Raw genomic sequence first — 17378 nt, forward strand, 5'->3', positions numbered from 1 at the left:
CATGGCATGTTAGGCAGGAAGCCAGATGGGCCTTAGACTGAAAAAGGTTGAGAATTACTGGGATACGGGATCTTGTGCTAATGTTCTCAGTACCATGTCTATGTAGATATAATGATACTTACCATCTGATGGAAGTCTGCAAACCCATTGAGGTGTTAAGGCCTATCTTTTCTATATATGGCATGGGATCCTGGGTGAGCTGACCAGAGGGATACAAAAATTAGTTCATGGAAGAGTGTGGTAATGAAAGGTTGGAAGCCTGTGATCAGTGGAATGCTGTAGCAGTTAGTGCTTGGGTCCACCATTGTTCTTCATTTAAATTAATAATTTGGATGATAATATAGATGGTGTGGTTAGTAAGTTTGCAGATGACATGAAAATTGGTCATTCAAGAATAATATCTTAGATTACAACAGGATCTAGATCGTTTGGGAAACTGGACCATTGAATGGTGGATGAAATTTAATTTGGATGAGTGCAAAGCGCTGCATTTTGGGAAGACAAACTTGCACAGAACATACTCACTGAATAGTAGGGCCTGGAAAGTATTGTAGAACAGGTATATAGTCCCTGAAAGTGCAACACATGGTTGTGAAGAAGGATTTTGACATGTTTGCCTTCATCAACCAAGGCAGTGAGTACAAGAATTAGGACATCATATTACAAGTAAACAAGATGTCTATGAGACCAGACTTGGAGTATTGCATCCTCTTCTGGTTGCTTAGCTTTAGGAAGGATGACATGAAGATGAAAAGGGTACGAAAAAGTTGCGAGAATGTTTCCAGGACTTGAGGGTTTGAGTTATAAAGGATACACTTGAAAGGCTAGGACTGAGGGATGATCTTGTAGAGGAATATAAAATCTTGAGGGATATAACTGATGAGAATGGTCACAATCTTTTTCCAAGGGTAGGAGAATCCAAAACGAAAGGGTATAAATTTAAGGCAAGAGGGAAAAATACATTTAGACAGTCACATGGATAGGAAAGGTTTTAAAGAATGCGGACTCATTGCAGGAACATAGGGTTAGATTGGGCAAGCAGATTGGTTGGCATGGATGAGATGGTGAGTTGGGCTGAAGGGCCATTTCCATGCTGCTGCACAGGAGAGGGCAGAAAACAAACAGCTGGATGAGCTCAGCAGTTCAGGCAGCATTTGTGGAAGGATATCTGGCAGTGGTATCGAGTCTGAGTGAGAGCATGTTCTAAGACCAGAAGAGCAGTAGAAATCATGGGGGGGGGGGGGTAGTGAGAGAGGGCCTCACAGAACTCCCAAAGAGAAGAGGAAAACACCTTCAAAGTGGAGCAGTAAAATGGAGATACACAAGAGACAAGTTTTATCAAACTGGATAAAATCTTCTCCTCTGTATCCTGAATTCATTAATAAATATCTTGGAATCTCCACGAAAAGTTACCTCAAAGCTCCAATCTAAGATATGCAATGCATTTTTCCCAAGGTGCTAATTGTGTTCTACTTTATCTGCTGAGTAGTGTACTGAGTATCTTGCACAAAAATTTAATTGCTGTTCCTTTATTTACATGTGGTGAGAGGGTGAATTTGCTGATTCAGCAGCCTTCATTTGTTATCCTAGCCCTGCAACTTCGGTTCTTATCTGGGTCAACAGAGGATGTGATGCCAAAAAAAGGGGAGGGTGCTGATAAAGATGCAATGGAGCAGTGCAGAGAAGAGCCACAGATCAGACTAAGCTTGACTCCTTCTCTGATTTCTGGTCTCATCATAACTTGGAATATTTGCTACCTCCTGGGATAATAAGACAGGTCAAAGGCTGTGCTGTTCTTTGGAGAATGGAGCCAGGTCTGTACTCAAAATCACAATGGCCAGTGGGAGCCAAGGCAGTGACTGTCCTTCCATTATTATCTTATGCATGGTTCTGATAAAGCAAAATGGGTTCAGCAAAAACATTCTCTGCTTTATGCTGCACCAGAGATGTAACACACATTTTACATTAGAGCTCCTGGTATCCGACACCTCTGAGGATTGGTAGATGCCAGATATGTGTATTTTCCAGTTGCTTGAGACTACTCTTACAATGCCTTACCAATACACCTGCAAAAAGAATAAACAGTTAAAAAGACAAAAATATTACACTGTACTTGCACTGAACAAACTTAAACTTCACTTGCATAAATATATAAACCTTCATTGCATCTACAGGTTCCTCCCCTCCATGGAGCCACCCAAAAGACAAACAATACATTATACCCCATCTCTCCCAAAATTTACAGAAAATGTGCAAAGCACGACCAAGGCATTCTGTTGGCTGAATACTTGCTCTCATCTTCACAAAGGTTTATGTGTTACTTCACAGAATATTTACATTTACAATTTTAAAACAATATTTATTTACATATTATTTTATTATTTATTGTAAGTTTTTTAAAATTTATTTTCCTCAGTCTTTTTGCTAGTTGCTTAAGGCTTTTGGTTTCCTGAATTCCAGACACTAGGGGTTTTACTGTATTACACTTTGTGGCTGAACCTCTTGTAGAAACTTGTGAAGTTGAGAGAGCTTGTAAGGATACCTGTTTACCAAATCTTCAAAGCAATTTGGAGATTAGGCTGAATGGGGCACATTAAACAGAGAGGTACTGCATATTTTGCTAGTATATAGTTTGGATGGGGCATAGAGAGGAAATGAAGGAGATAGCAAGACAAACACCACCTCAGTCATTGTGTTTCATTTGGATACAAAATTCCTTAATCTCACAAACTCCAAAAAAATGTTTATTTTCTCTATTTGGCTCTGATTTCTCTCAGTTAGCATTCCAACTCATTTCCTTCAAGGTTATTGCTCCATTAGACTGGCAAGAATATATGCAAGAAAATGGTTTTCCTTGCTGGAATTGTTCATCAAATATTGGACTAATTTACATTATTTCTACAATCATTATATTTCTTCTTTATTTTCTCTTGACTTCATGTATTAAGTTTCTTCCTCTTCAGGGGTCCAATTTAGAATTTCTCCAGCAGTCAACAGGAGGGCAAAGTGAAGGGAGAGAATACGTATCCACATAATAACAGTCTGTGGCAGGTGCTCAGGTTAGATGCTGGAAATTACTCTGGGGACCAGGTTAATTGATATCGTCAACATTGCCTCCAACCAGGACAAATATGTTGGTGAAGAGCTTGTGGTGAAAGTCTGCCAAGCAGCCTGTCTCCCCTCTGGCGAGCCTTGCTGTACTAATATTGACTGTGCATTATCTCGACTGTTAGGACACTCCCCTTGGATATAACTGTATATGCAGCTCATTATTGTACCATGAGTTTCTGCTAATAAAAGCCATGATTATTGTTTGACCACATCGTCTTTGTCTACTTCATCAACTAGCACTTCAGAGCTATGCTGTTTTGATGAACTTTTACCTTTTGATGTTGCAGCAGGCTGAAAACTGAAAGGGTTTATCAAAATCTTTGGAACACAGAACTCTCTTCAGTCAGAGAGTTGTGAACTTGTACAATATCTTGCCACAACATGTTGTTGGGGCCAGTTCATTAGACATATTAAAAAGGGAGTTGAATGTGGTGCTTATGGTTGACAGGATCCAGGGGTATAGAGTGAAAGCAGGAATGGGATACGGAGATTGCATGATCAACCATGATCTCATTGAATGGTGGTGCAAACTTGTTGGGTTGAATAGTCTATCCCAAGCCTATTTTCTATTAATTTATTCTATGATCATAGAAAAGTATAGGACACCAACAGGTAATGTTTTTGTGCCTCAATGGAGAACTACAAGCTTATTGAGCCAGTAAATAGGTCCAAAAGACATAGATACATAACATAAAACTTTCTCTAAGCTTGTCAAGAAAAAAAATCATCACAACTATTATCACTAAGCTGAGTCGCCATGTTTCTATAAAAATGATGGTGAGATGATATTGTCAGTTGTTCAGTTCCCATCTGCTGCCTCATTGATTTTATCAGACTTTAACTAAGTGAGTTTCTGGTGAGCCCAGCAAATACCAACACCATGCAATGAATCACTTCAGGTTGTTTGTACTGAATAATTAACAAATTAAAGTTTATTAGCTGTAGTGCTTCCCCATCACTGATACGTGTAACAGAATATAGATATGTTTTTAGGAGATAAATTGTTAGTGTAGGTCACATATATTTTAAAACTGATCTTATTTAAAATACTGGAGCTCTGCTAATGCTAGACATGTCGGGCCCTCAGAGCCTTTGCAAAAGCTTTGGAGAGTGCCTACTGCTGGACTGTAGCTTACAAAAAGACAACTGATGAAAGAGCTTGTCGGAGCTGCATTTAGTCTGGAAGGGAATTTGCTGTTTTGCAAGCAGAGAGAGTAAAATAGGCTTTCTCTCTGAGAGAGAGATAGAGAGAGAGAGATCACTTCTACAGTGTTGCAGTCAGCAACAGTAGCTGGGTCTGGAACAGGACAAGCTGGCAAGCTTGTGAAAATGGGTTGTGAGTGCTTAGTTCAGCTTGGTCAAAGCTCCTGTAGTTCATGCAAGAGGAGAGGACTGGCTTTCCAATGTTTCACATGGAATAAGGGAAACAAAATGGAACTCTGTGGCAACCTGAAAGAAAGAGGTTGAAAGAAATAGGTTATCATCTAGAGAACCCTGAGGAGGCATGTTTCATCAGAAAGACACTGAAGTGGCTGATGGTAGTAAATCAGTTATGCATGTCATGGAACAACAAATCTCTCGCTGAAAACCAACAAGAACCTTCCTGCACAGTAACCATTTACCTTTCAAGCACCAAAGCCTGGTGAACTTTATAAACATTAAATTCTGTGCACAGTATAAGAATTGCCTCCAACCAGTGAACTTGGAGGAATGAGAAGTAAAATTGGACTGTGAATCAAAGAACATTTATGAACTTATACACATGTGCTTAGAATTAGGTTAGGTTAGTTAAGTCAATAGTGATAAGTTAAACTGTGATTCTGTTTTCATGTTTAAACATAATTAAAAGCAACTTTTGTTTAAGTAACTATTTGACTTGGTGAATATCTATTGCTGCTGGGTTTTGGGGTCCTCTGGGTTCATAGCATACATTTTAGCAGATTAATTCAATGCTCCCTGCAAACCCCAGACTCCCAAGAGTTAAGATTCACTACCTAAACATGTCTGTATTCCTTTAAGTTCTTTTGACCACGTGGATGAATAATCTTTCATCTTTAATGCACCATTTTAAATATTTTTTACATGCTGTGACCATGTTATGGAAACCTGAAGAATGTGCCACAGTTTTATTCCTCCTTGAATACTTGCATACCTTCCCATGTATACTTCCTCCCTTTATTTTCAAAGATCATCTTTTTAAATGTGAAAATCAAAACTAATCTATAGTTTTTGTAAATCTGAAGTAAAATATCCAAAACACTGGAAAAATTTAGTAGCATAGGCCACATCTTTGGAAGCCCAAGGCCTATTGCCAGGATCTTTGTCCTGATGAAAGATCTTGACCTGAAATATTTACCTCTATTTCTCTCTCCACAGGCACTACCTAACCTGCTTATTGTTCCATCATTTTCTGGGTTTTTTTTCTTTTCAAAACTGGGATACTCTTCATTGCAATTGTTCAAATGTCTTGTGTAATACTCAGTATACTGAGTTGAATAGAAATGAGGTATGAGAGATATTTAATTAATGGCTTGGTCATTGTTTCTCATTTTTCATCATTATCCAAAGTTAAAAATTCCCCCAAGGAGAGCAGAGAGCACTTTTAGATGTGAAAATTTGCTTGCAACTTTTATAGAAGTACAAAATTTACCTTTTCAAAGCTGTTACCTGATTTATTCTTTGAAAAGTTTGACATTCTGCATATTTATCGCTGAGCAGATAAATAGAAATAGGATCTCACTTCAAGAGAATCTTGTTGAAAATGGAAGAAGGGACACATAACATTCTAATTTACTGTGCTGAAACAAAATCTTCCTGGATTTAGCCGTGAGGGCCTTTTTAGTGTAAATACATTGTGCGACGTTTTGACTCCTGGAACAGTCTCAAACACGATGTGGACCTCGTAAAGACAACTGGTGATAGTCAGCAGCTTTAATACTTTGTTTCTGAAATTCAGTTTTTCAAAGTCCATGCCATCTATAATGGACAGCTGCTTCTATATTGCATGTTTTGCATTGGGAAATAGAGGCAAATTGCACATCACTCCTTCCCATCCCATCTTCTAAAATACATTTAAAGTTAAAACAGGAAACACTCAGAAGATCAAGCAGCATTCATGGAAAGAGAAACAGTTAATATTTTTGGTCAAGACCCTGCATTGGAATTGGAAAGGCACTACCAGTAACCATAGAAACTAGACTGAGGGAAAGATAGGCTTTAATATACAGAAGAACCTTGCTGGCCCGGATCCAGGTATAAGAATGGAGGGAGGGGAGAGATAGCTCGGCCTTTATGGCCCAGGACCACGGGGGAGGAGTCATAGGGTATGAGTCATCAGTGGGTGGTCCAGCTCCATACATACAGTAGTCAACAATAACTATATACAATGGAGGAATCATATTACCACAACCGGAAGACACATTGGATTAAAGTTATCAAGTGGGGTTAGAGAAGGTATGGATAGCACAAAGCCAATTTCTCTGGAAGGGTAAAGCCAGGGTGGACATGAAGAAAAGCTGCTGATAAAGTTATCGGGCATCAACCAGATAACTTCAATATCTTATCCCTCAACAAACCCTGTCCTTACCATATCAAAGGTATTCCCTTTGACCTGGTTTGTTGAAATATGGAATGATAGCTAAAAGTTTACAAGAACTTGAAATGAGAAGATCTGCTGACAGACCTGTGAAAAACTCTTTCACATCAATGTAGTAATAGGGAATTAGTGCAGAGCTCAAGCATCTGCTAAGACAATCGTACATTGAATAATTTATTACTATTTTAGATAGGTTCATTCTTTCTAATCTCTCTAGACATTTGTTTACATCAGTATAACACATTAGTACTTTATGATATCACAATAGGTACAAATATAAATGCAATTTTCTACTTAATAATGTATGTTCATTATATTGCAATAATTCAAGCTTTAAAAAAATTGTCACAGTATAGCTATTGCTGACAAGTAGAAAATAAATCATCCACAAAGAAAGAAAGAAAGCTTGACAAATTGATGTCTTATCAGAAAAGTTCTAATTTTATTCAAGGTGAGTGGGGGGGGGGGGGAAAGAAATTAGCAATGTCTGTAAATTTTGGACATTCAGTTTAGATTCCATCTGAACTTCTCTGCTTCTGCCAAAGTTGCAAGAGCAAAGTTTCCAAATGAGAGGTGCAAAGTAAATGACATTACATCAAGGTAAAATTCCCTTAGATTAGCACTAACAAGCCTCACTAACAAGGGAGAAAGCTCAAATCAGGCAAAAGGTACAAAAGTCTGAAGTATATTTTCTTTAGGTTCCCAGTTTTTCTTTTTCTGACAGTCATCAGGCTCTTGAACCTTCCTGCACGACCCTTCCCTTGACACTACTTCAAGACCAAGCTGCCTTCACTTCACTGCTGATACCTTACCAGCCAACTGAGAATATTTATCAATTATATTTTTTTCTCTTACTTTTATATTTATCTTTTATTTACTCTATTTTCATGTTAGTTAGACTCAAATTTTTCAGTAGCATGTCATGTATTGAGGAAGCTACAGCAAGTCAGATTTTTAATGCATCTCTATGTTATACTTGCATATATGACAATAAACCATTCATTCATCATACTTGAGATCCAGTAAAATGGCCACGAGTTGTCAATGCTCAAACATCAGAGGCCTAGAATAATGTTGAAGAACTCTCCAAGGCACCATCTTTGAAAAAGATAATCAAACCATACTCATGATCAGCTGTTGACTTGCTGTGAACATGCTTTGACCTACTGCCAAAGACCATTAATCTCTTTACTCAATCGGGGGTGTAGGCATCCAACAATTTTTTGATCTTGAGAAGATAGTAATAAGCCACAATCTTCAATTCCTATATTCTTCCTGGTGACGGTTCTTTCAGATGGGAGTTTCAGAATTTGGCTTTTGGCATTGGAAGATAGAGAACATCTTCCCAAATTAGGATGGTATATAATTTGAAGGAGAACAAGGAGAAAGTGGTTTTCCCATGCATCCACCTTTGTTTACTGGAGATTGTATAACTAGGAGGTGCCATGCAGGACAGTGGACACCACAGGAGGCACAGTTGTCTCCTAGTTCTACCAGTCCAACTTCAATTCTGACTTCCATGGTTGTCCATGCAGCATTAGGGCATTGTCCTTCTAATCACTTGGGTTTACCCCAGGTGCTCTGGTGCCCTCTCAAATCTCATAGGTGTGCTGGTAATTAGGTTAATTAGCTATTGTAAGTCCTACCAAAAGTGGGTGACATTGGGAGAATGAGGTGGGCATCAATAGGCTTGTGAGAGAAAATGTTATAGACAACAAATTGAGGAATTGGATTAATAGGATAGCTCTGACAGCTAGCATAAACAAAATAGGTTGCATGGCTTTCTCTTTAGTAAGGAAATATGAAAATATTCAGCAGAACTTCTTGTATACTTGGAGCCCTATCTACAGTCCAACCAAGCAGGGTTTGGTGAAATAAAGGATTGTTAAATTCTCCAATAGTTTTCAATTGAAAAAATATTTGCAGTTCTCCCGCAGTTCTCTAAAATGAATTGATAGTGCATCTGAAATTAAGTCATTTCACTTTCATTCCTTTATTGTGTGATCAGCAAATGCAATGAACCCAGTGTGTCAGTAACTAATAAAAAGCTAGACAAAACAAAATGAACGTCTTGGACTAATAGAGTTTTCTGCCATTTTGTAATCAGCACAACTCTTCACATTCAATTTACACCCATAAAAGTTCCTGCATCTGCAGAAATAGCTTCACCTTGGTGCTAATGTAAATGCTGGATGTGCAATCTAAAGGAAAGATTATTTTCTTTTGACCTAATACAAATTGTTGCTTTAGAGGATAGAAGAATTAAGGGGTATGGGGAGAAGGCAGGTAGGTGGAGTTAGGTCATAAATTAGATCAGCCATGATCATAGTGAATGGCGGAGCAGGCTCGATGGGCCATTTTCGACCTACTCCTGTTCCTACTTCCTATGTTCCTGTGCTCCTATGTAGAGATCATTTAAGATGGTATCCATTGGCCAGGTGTGTTCATTTGATTTTACGATCTCATCAACTTCTCGTATCTTTGCTACAATAAGCTGTGGTATTTTGTAAAATTTCAGTGTTAATAGTAGATTGTTTTATTAAGTTTAGGAAACTTTGTTCAAAGAAATCAATCTCTTAATTCTATCTGCAGTTAACTGGTGAAATGAGATTCTGTGTGAGAAATGAGATACTGATCCCTTTATAGGCATGATTTGCTTACATAATCAAATTGTGACCTTATTTTTTACTGGCTACTGTTGTAGAAATAATGCCATTTCATTCATTCATAATTTATTCAGTCCTTCTAATATTTTATTATCAGATGGGGAGAAAAAATGCTTAATTAAATCCATGGATTTTAGAGTTCATTTTACACATTACATCTTGTTTTAAGTGCACAAAATATTTAAATATTAAGACCATTCAACCTTAAGTATCATATTAATCCATATGCATTTAATAAAAAGTTCCAGACTTGGAGATGATGGTTACTATAGGTAAATCCTGTAAATCTGGATTTAGTTGTGTGAATTAAATTGTAATAATCCAGGACAGTTGAGTTAAATTTTAAACACTGTAGAACTGGAGACTAGTACTGAGTGTATCTATATTCAATTCATGCGTGGCTGCACTAAATAACAATTTTAATGTATCTGTATGTTGTACTTGCGTATATAACAATAAACTCTCAAAATCATATTTGCACTCATTTTGTCCAAGCTGAATCACCAAATCTGCTCATGCAGTTGGGTTAACTTTTGAAGAGAGCAATGATGTGTTCAATTAAAGTTTTGGTTAAATGATCATTCTAATCATTATTCTGGTCAGCTGCTGACATGGAGTTCAGTTGAATAATAAAGAGCTATTAATTGAAGAAATAACTCTTGCCCAAAAACATCCAATCCCTCACTCGCTGCATCTTCAAAGAGCACGAGAATTGAAAATTCGCAGTGGAGAACATTTTCAATGTAGCAGGTAGAGTCATAAAATACACTCGATCATTGTACTACATGAAGAAATTCCCAGTGCTAAGGTTGAGACATTGGCATATACAAGTTTGCACAAGTGTCCTGAATTTCTGCACCATTATAGAGTATTGCCCAGAATTGCCACCATAGTCTACTTTGGAAACTCGAGTACCCAAGAATGCTTAAGGCTGAAGAAATTAGCAAGCTCAGCCTGTTCACCACAAGCACTAACCATTCATCATTTGAAAGCCTGTATGTGACGAACAACCTCAAGAAGGCAGCCAACACTATAAAGAACCTCGACACCTTGGTCATAATCTTTTCTCACAGCTCTCTTCAGGCAGATGTACAGAAGCCTGAAGTCCATCACCTGCAGTTTTAAGAACAAAAGTTAACTTGAATTTCCCAGTATTACTCTAACCCAAAACTTCTATGAACCACCCAAGGACCACCAAAGGATTTGTCTGCACTGCTCAAATGTCACTTTTTTCTATCAGTAATTGCAATGGTATTTATTTATTTTTTTATGTGTTTGATATTTGCTACCTTTTTATCTGAATTTATGGTCAATTACATTTCAATTATAGTTGGTGTGTCCTGTTTGGCTGCAACAAGCAAGAATTTTGCTGCATCTATACATTGTAGTTAAATACTCTATAAGGCAATAAACTCATATTTAACATTGAAATTCATCAGGTAGTGTGGTGATACAACCACGACATTGGCCGCACTCCTACCAGCCTACTGCAGGGGGCAACCACTGTACCTGCAAGTAGGCAACTTGGGAGTCTAGCCCCACCCACCAGCTGTCAATCACCAGCCCATATAAAGACTTGAGCCAGCCCCTTCAGAGAGTCAGACATGTGGAGCCAGCAAAGATACTGAGACTAGTGCACAAGTTTAAACTAATTAAAGTGTGTTCTACAGTCTGTAGAGTTTGCATCAGAATTATTCTCACAACAGTGCTCACAGGTAGAGCGTGGCCACCACAAGTGGAAGAAACATGCTGAGTCAAGTAGAGTTTCAAACCAACTGATTTGCTGATTTACTGATTCACACTTGCACGCTTAAAAAGCCCACGTTGGTCCCTGTGCGGGGTGGAGTGACATCAACTTCATGCCTGTTGTTTTGCCTTGCACTGAGAGCTCCTGAATATGTCTCTGACTACGGACTCAACTGTGACTGCTGACGCTGGTTCACCTACCGCATGGGTGAGCCGCCACAACAGTACATTGAATGAAATTTGACAGAATGGCATATTATTTTGGCATTTTTGGCAAGAATACAGGAAACTCTGAACCACCTGTAAAATCATGGAAGTGGATCTGAAAAAAAGAGGTGCAATAACTGACAGGCTATTTCAGGAAGCTTTGCAGAAGATTTATGTCATTGTCTCCAATGTTGAAGTATCAACGTAGAATGTTGTGACTGGCAGGCTATTTGCTATATTCTGCCTCAGGTGTTTGATTCATTAGTGTTGCCAGTAAGTCTGTTTCCCACCAGTATTCAATTTGCAATTCCAGTATGAGAGCTCTTCAAAAACTGTTTTCTGTTCAGTACTTGCATAGTCAGGGATGAGAATAAACACAGGACCCTCAGAAGCCGATTCCAGAGGTAAAGTACTTTACAGTTCTGTGTCCTGGGAAGTGCTCTGCAATAATCAGCAATCTTTCACTCATTTGCACCTAAGTGAGAAGGTGGTTCCTTGAAAATAAAGGCTAAAGTTTGATTAAAAGTTGAAACTGAATAGGTGAATTTATTTATCTCATGATTTTAAAAAATACCAAAATTTTATTCACTTTGTTCAAGTCAAATTTCTTTAAAAGATAAATTAGCATTGGAACAGTGAATTTTGTTCTTCCAGTAAATGAGGCATGTAAATATAATTAGTGTACTTGAGTGAAATGCAAGAGTAGTTTCTGGATGATTGTACTGTTTTTCAAGGTGCAATCTGAAGATCTGTAGCATGCATCATTGCCTCAAATAGATACTTTTTGATACTGACGGATTCTGCTACATCCTCTTTGCCTCAGATCTATTCCACAGGCGCTTCAGTTTCTGTTTCTCTTCATCCTTAGAAGACTCTCTCGACAAGAGTACCAAATACTTTTTTTTCCTTTTTAAATATTTGTATTAATTTCAAATATAAGCATCCAGATGCAAAACATTTATAGAAATCATATTATTAATAACAAATGACAAATTTGATAACTCATCAAGCTGTAAAGCACATATAATCATAGTTCAAAATTATAACAAAAAGAGAAAAACAATGTTCACATACAGTGTGATTCTAAAATCTATTCCCTCACCCAAGGTATATGACTAAAGAAAATATGTCCTTCATTCATTGAATAAAGTGGTAAATAGAAAAAATACAATAATATTATGTCTATAGGTTTTGAAAGTCATTCAAAAATGGTCTCCACAACATCTGAAACTTTATATTTAAATTATTAATTGAATCATGTATCTTTTCTAAATTTAAACAGGACATGATGTCCCTCGGCCATTGAGCATGAGTAGGCGGGGAAGCATCCTTCCATCTAAACAATGTTGCACATCAAGGCAGGAGAGATGCCTTCCTGAAATTACAAATGACTTTGCCAATTATGGCAAAAAAAAATCAGAGGATTGGGCTGTAAATATAAATTTAAAATTAAGTATAGGGTTTGAAATACCTCCCTCCAGTATTTTTCAAAGTTAGGACATGTCCAAAACATATGAATTAAAGAAGCTTCTTCTTTCTTACATTTATCACAGTAAGGATTTTCATCTGAATAGATACGAGATAATTTAACTTTAGACAAATGAGCTCTATGTACAACTTTAAATTGTAATAAACATTGACAGGCACATAAGGATGCAATATTAACCATCTTAAAAATTAGATCCCAAACTTCATCTGATAATGTAAGGTTTAAATCCTGTTCTCAGGCATTTTTAATTTTAGCTAGAGGGGCACATCTCAAACCTACTAACTTACCATAAAGAATAGATAATGTTGTAGCCTAAACAATCTGAGATTTAAGAAAGTATCTAATTTTCAAGTATCTAAAAAAAATGAGTATTTAGTAAGTTGAACTTTTTAGAAAGCTGTTCAAATGACACAAAACTATTATCAATGAAAAGATCTTTGAAACATTCAATACCTAATCTAAACCAATCATGAAAAACAGAATCTTGTAAAGCAAGTTGAAAAAGATGATTGGATAAAACAAGGATTGAATGGGAAAAATCATAGAGTCCAACATGATTTCTAAACTCTAACAGCAAGCCTGACAATAGGATTACCAATTAATTTATTTAAAGAGAAGGGAAGTGAGGATCAAAGAAGTGGTGGAATGGAAATGTTTTTTGCAGAATTCAACTCCACTCAGTTATGAAAATGTAACCAAAACATAAAGTTATGTATGTTGACTGCCCAGTAATAAAATCTAAAATTAGGTAGAGCCATGCCTTTGATTCTTTTAGGTTTTTTAAGATGAATCTTGTTTCGATGAGGGCACTTACCCTTCCATATATAAGATGATATCATCAAATCAAATGAATCAACAAACAATTTAGGAATAAAAATTGGTATAGACTGAAAAAGGTATAAAATTTTAGGTAAGATATCCATTTTAATAGAATTAATATGACCGGCCAGGGATAGAGATAGGGGCGACCATTGTGTTAAAGACAGTTTCACTTGTTTTAATAATTTAAGAAAAAAAATCTATAAAAAGGTGTTTATGATTCTTTGTAACTGTAGTATCAAGAAATTTAAATTGGTTTTCCACAATCTTAAAGGGGAAATTGGTAGACACTAATGCAGGTGTGTTCTGAGGGAAAAGTTCATTTTTATGTAGATTTAATTTAGATCCTGAAAATTTATTAAATTTGGAAAATATTGACAATATGGATGATTAAAAAAAAGTGTCAGGGTTTGTTAAGTGGAGCAAAAGATCATCTACATAAAGGGAAACTTTGTGTTCAATTACTTTTCTACAAATTCCTGAAATGTCACCATACTCTCGAAATGCAATCGTTAATGGCTCTAAGACTAAATCAAATAATAATCACTTTGAGAATATCCTTGACAGGTTCCCCATTGAAGATTGAAAGGTTGTAGTTGTTGAAAAGTAGTAAGAATTGAAGCCATTGGAGATTAGTACAATAATTTAATCCATGAAATAAAGCCTCGTCTGAAATGGAATTTTTTTATAATCATGAATAAATATTTCCATTCAACTTGATTGAATGCTTTCTCTGCATCAAGGTAAAGAATACATTCAGGAACTGGACTCGAAGGTAAGTACAAAATATCTAGTAAGTGAGAATATATTAAAATGAGAATAACAGTTTTTAATAAAACTGGTCTGGTCTTCAGAGATGATAGATGGTAAAACATTCTCCAATCCTCAGGCCAAAATTTTACATTAACATTTAATAAATAAATTGGCCTGTAAGAGGAGCACTCTATTGGGGTTTTACATTTCTTTGCAATAAGCAATATACACGCTTCATTAAAGTTTGCACAAGATTACCCTGCCTAAATGAGTCTGATAACACCAAACTTAACTGAGGTGAAAGAAGATGAGAAAAAGATTTGAAAAACTCCACAGGAAATCCATCTAGTCCTGGAGCACTTCCCCAATGTAGTGAAGAAATAGCAGTAACTATTTCCTCATAGGATAATGGCTCATCTAATCTCATTTGTTCATCTAAAGAAAGCATAGGAATATTTAAACAATCCAAGAAATTTTCCATAGAATGACTATCATCTGTGAATTCAGAGATATAAAGTCATTTGTAAAATTTCAGGAATGTATAATTTATCTTAGAATGATCTGTTACCAACCTCCATTCAAATTTTTCTAATTTTCCGTTTGGCTGCAAAACCTCTCAGCTTTTTAGCTAAGAGCTTGCCTGATTTATCCCCATAAATATAAAACTGTCTCCTACTCATTAACAAATGGTTTTCAATCAGATATGTAGAAAGAAGATCAAATTTAGTTTGAAGTTCAATTCACTTTTTATATAACTCAGAATTTTTAGTTTGAGCACATTGTTGTTCAATTTGTTTAATTTGATTAACTAATTCCAATCATTCTTTATTGGTCTTCCTTTCTAAATTCACAGTGTAAGAAATAATTTTTCCCCCTCAGATAAGCTTTCATAGCATCCAAAACAATCAGAGTGGAATTTTATGATGAATTGTTTGTTTCAAAGAAAAAGGTTATCGTTTCTCCATAAATTTCACAAAGTCATTATCTGATAATAAACTCCAATTTGAGTGAAATGATAAAAGTCGTAGTTAACACAACAGGGCATGATCTGATATTATTATAATTTGATAACTACAAGATTGAGTCAGAGAGATCAATTGGTTATCAATAAGAAAGTAATCAATTTCACAAATAAATTTTATGAACATGTGAGAAGGAAATCTCTCTACTATTTGGAGACAAAAAAACTGCCAAACATCAGAAATCTGATGTAAAAGAAAAGAATGAATTAATGAGGCATACAACCCTGAGATTATTTTTCCTGTGAGCCAGGCTGAATTACCACTTACAGCTAGTGCAAATAAAACTGTATACAATGTACACATGTAAACAAATAAACAACTGTATATAATTGACTGGGCAATACAGAGAGGAGAAAAAAAACACGTAAGTGCAAAAGTAGGAGTCCCTAAATAAGTTGTTGATTGAGTTTGTTGTTGAGGAGTCTGATTGTGGAGGCAGCTGTTCATGAAGCTGATGGTGCAAGACTTGTGGCACTGATACCTCTTTCCCAATGGTAACAGCAAGAACAGAACGTGTGCTGAGTGGTGTGGATTCTTGACGACTGCTGCTGCTCTCCGACGGCAACATTCCCTGTAGATGTTCTCAATGATGGGAAGCAGTTTGCCTATGATGTCCTGAGCTGTGTCCGCTTGACGGCATTTGTGTGCCTACACCAGATCGTGATGCAGCCTGTCAGCACACTTTTCACCATATATCTGTAGAAATTTGCTAGGGTTTCTGATGTCATGCCAAACTTTCACAAATTCCTGAGGAAGTAGAGACGCTGATGTGCTTTCTTCATGATGCCATTGGTGTGCTGGCTTCAGGAAAGATCCTTTGAGATAGTGACTTCCAAGAACTTAAATTTCTACCCCCCCCACCCCTCACCTCTGATCCCCCAATGACCACTGGATTGCATATATTTGGTTTTCCTTTCCTGAAATCAACAATCAGCGTCTTGGTTTTGGGGACATTGAGTACGAGGTTATTGTCGGTGCACCATTCGGCCAAGTTTTCACTCTCCCTCCTGTACGCTGACTCATCACCCCTTTTTTATACAACCCACTACTGTGGCATCATCAGCACATTTGTAGATGGTGCTATTGTCTTACCGAGCCACACAGACATCAGTAGAAAGCAAATAGATGCAGCCCTGTGATGCTCAGGTACTGATGAAGATTGTAGAGGAGATATTCTTACCAATCCTCACTGATTCTGGTCTATTGGTGAGGAAAGTTAGGATCCAATTACACAGTGGGGTGTTGAGTCCCAGGTCTTGGAGTTTGCTGATCAATTTTGAAGGGATGATGGTGTTAAATTCTGACTGTAGTTGATAAAGAACATCCTGATGTATGCATCTTTGCTGCCGAGCTGTTCCAGGGCTATGTGTAGAGCCAGTGAGACATATGAGAGAAAAAGGCTGTAGGGAAATAAGAGAAGGGTGGATTTGGTCTGAGCAGTGATACAGACTCAATAGACTGAAAAGTGCTATGTTGTGGAAATAACAATAGCTGTTATAACATTTATTTTGGAAAAAAAATGTTAATATATCACAAGAACTTTCAACTTCAAAAGAGGCGTAATGGGCAATGTAGAACTCATTGGTACCTTCCACTTTGTCCTATTTCGCTTTCCATAATGCCCCTGCATGCTTTAAATAATGTAATTTCAATTGATCAAATCTGTTCGCAATATATATGCATCTCTTACATTTAGAGTTAAGGTTAGAGGAAAATTTAATTAGTGGGGACTAGATCTAAACTCTTTTATCTTTGACCATCAGTTTGTTGTCTCAGCTGAAATTTTTAATTTATTCTATTTCAACAAAGTTGATTGAATATTTTACTCAGCCAGTTCCAGTGGTTAGGATCATACTGATAAATTTACTTATCTGAATTGATAATTAGCCATTCAAACAAAAAATTACCATGTGTCATCTCAAGTAAGGTGTGTGATTGTGAAATCATTCTGTGATATTTGTAGTTCTAGG

The 17378-nt window shown here is 36.8% G+C and overlaps 1 long non-coding RNA gene across 1 annotated transcript in view; it reads right to left on the reverse strand.

Moving 5' to 3' along the window:
* Window positions 1–1525: 1525 nt before the first annotated feature.
* The window catches only part of LOC138755530 (uncharacterized), a 73222-nt gene continuing 57369 nt past the window's right edge, over window positions 1526–17378 (reverse strand). Inside the window, exon 3 of the long non-coding RNA XR_011352374.1 lies at window positions 1526–2066. This is a non-coding gene — a long non-coding RNA (uncharacterized lncRNA). The remainder of the gene's footprint in view (window positions 2067–17378) is intronic.

This window comes from Narcine bancroftii, chromosome 2, assembly GCF_036971445.1.
Source record: "Narcine bancroftii isolate sNarBan1 chromosome 2, sNarBan1.hap1, whole genome shotgun sequence".
Taxonomy (NCBI): domain Eukaryota; kingdom Metazoa; phylum Chordata; class Chondrichthyes; order Torpediniformes; family Narcinidae; genus Narcine; species Narcine bancroftii.